This window comes from Gavialis gangeticus, unplaced genomic scaffold (assembly GCF_001723915.1).
Source record: "Gavialis gangeticus isolate Ggan-Ray unplaced genomic scaffold, GavGan_comp1, whole genome shotgun sequence".
Taxonomy (NCBI): Eukaryota; Metazoa; Chordata; order Crocodylia; family Gavialidae; genus Gavialis; species Gavialis gangeticus.
In genome coordinates, this window is record NW_017728992.1 from 187,780,467 (window position 1) to 187,780,676 (window position 210).

Here is a 210-nt window from a genome sequence, read left to right on the forward strand (position 1 = left end):
CTCCCTCGGCGAGGAGCTGGGATACCCCAGCACCGCCCTCGGATAGGAGCCGGGACACGTCCTCCAGGGACCCCCACCTGGCGCTGTCCTCGGGGAGGAGCTGGGAGACCCCTCCAGGGACCCCCACCCGGCACTGCCCTCACACAGGAGCTGGGACGCTCCCTGAAGGGACCTGCACCCAGCACTGCCCTGGGGAAGGAGCTGGGACAC